Raw genomic sequence first — 1,628 nt, 5'->3', positions numbered from 1 at the left:
TTTTTTTTTTTTGTTTGGTTTTAATAACTGCCCTTTCTTTGTGAACATTTTTGCCTTGCGCTTCTTTCCCGCTTCTTTCCTTACTGCCTCTTTACTCATGCTCGGCGTAAATTGGGCTGTGGGACCTGCTGTGTGAAGTGTGGTTCAGTTGCAAACCTAAAACTACCCTTTCCTAATCGGGCCTTTCAGGAGCGACAGGGGCTGGCAAACGGCAGCTTGCAAAGTCGTACAAAAATGAGTGCTACCTCTTCAAGGCACAGGTTTCTTTCAAGCGTGACCCTGCGTGCCAGACCCGCCCTTGATTTACCAGTGCCGCCCGCCTTTTACAAATGCTGACAGACACTGGTGAATGTCTTTTGCAGTTCCAATGTTGTTGTTGTTAACTTGTGAAGAAAAGAGTTATTTGCAGCAGCACAGGTGCTAGGGAAAAAGTTTGTCTGCCTCCCCCAGGAAGTGCCCTGCAGAGGGGCTGGGCCTGAGAGCGACTCAAAACGAGCCACAGTCCTGAGCAGCTGCTTGGTGCCAGGGCTGGGCAAGGAATGATGCTTCCAGGCTGAAAGCCGAGTAGGTGGATTTCTTTACAAGTTTAGTGTTAGAGGTAGGACAGGTTTACTTAAACCACAGAGCTCTGTTACCTTGCTTTTTTCTTCCCTCCCACTTTGTTTCCTTTGTGCAGGGGCTTTGCTCCAAAAAGGGAACCTGAGTTAGGATAATTTTATAAATCTGTGTGTGCAGGATAGGAAGATTTGTGGGCAAAGTGTTTAAAGATACTTGAGCTTGTAACTATCTGAGATTTTATATGCTTTGAAAGTAAGAAGACTGAATGTAGCACAGAAGCCACTACTAGCGCTTATTTATTTGAGCTGACTGTATATGGGAGGTGGTGTCCTATAGCGCTCTTGTGAAAGCACTGCCAGTTACAGCACTAACTCTGCTTGTGCTAGAGGCATATGAGAGCATAAACAGGTCTTTGCTGTACTATAAACATCAGAGAATTTACTCATTCATTCATTCCGTGAGTATTTCAACAGAGAAAAACTGTTAAATCCTCACAAAGGAACAACTTCTCCACTGTGTTAATGCTAATCTCAAGGGAGCAGTTGCTCGTACACACTGACCATGCTGATACTTTATTCAGGAGAAAGCAGCCAGTTACTGTTGATGTTTATTAAGGCTCTTCTGAACAGTGACAGTGCAGACAAGCCTGTGCTGCTTGCACTGAAGGGGAAGGCACACAGCCATACTTAACACTGCTAACACAGATGCAAGACTGAGCATGGCAGATCCTGGAGCTGCTAGTTGTTATCCTTACCACCAAAGAAAAACGTTTACTTTAAAGCAAAAGACAAACACTATCACTTTTTCTGCTTCCTGTAGCTCAAAGTCAGGACATGCATCAGTATTACCCTTTTTGAGTAAGATATAGCACAACTAGATTTAGAGTCCTCAGAGGTAGCCAGTTAGCAGTGCAACCACTGTAATAGTTCTGAGGTCAATTTTAATAATGATGCTAACTGCAAAGATCCCAGAATGGATGCAACAAGCTGCACAGTGTAAAAAACAAGCACACACAAACCCAACAACAAAAAAACCCCAACATCCACCTCAAGGTTTAGTTGTTCCTTTAT

Source organism: Rhea pennata, chromosome 11 (genome assembly GCF_028389875.1).
Source record: "Rhea pennata isolate bPtePen1 chromosome 11, bPtePen1.pri, whole genome shotgun sequence".
NCBI lineage: Eukaryota > Metazoa > Chordata > Aves > Rheiformes > Rheidae > Rhea > Rhea pennata.
Note: the sequence above shows the minus strand (reverse complement) of the source record.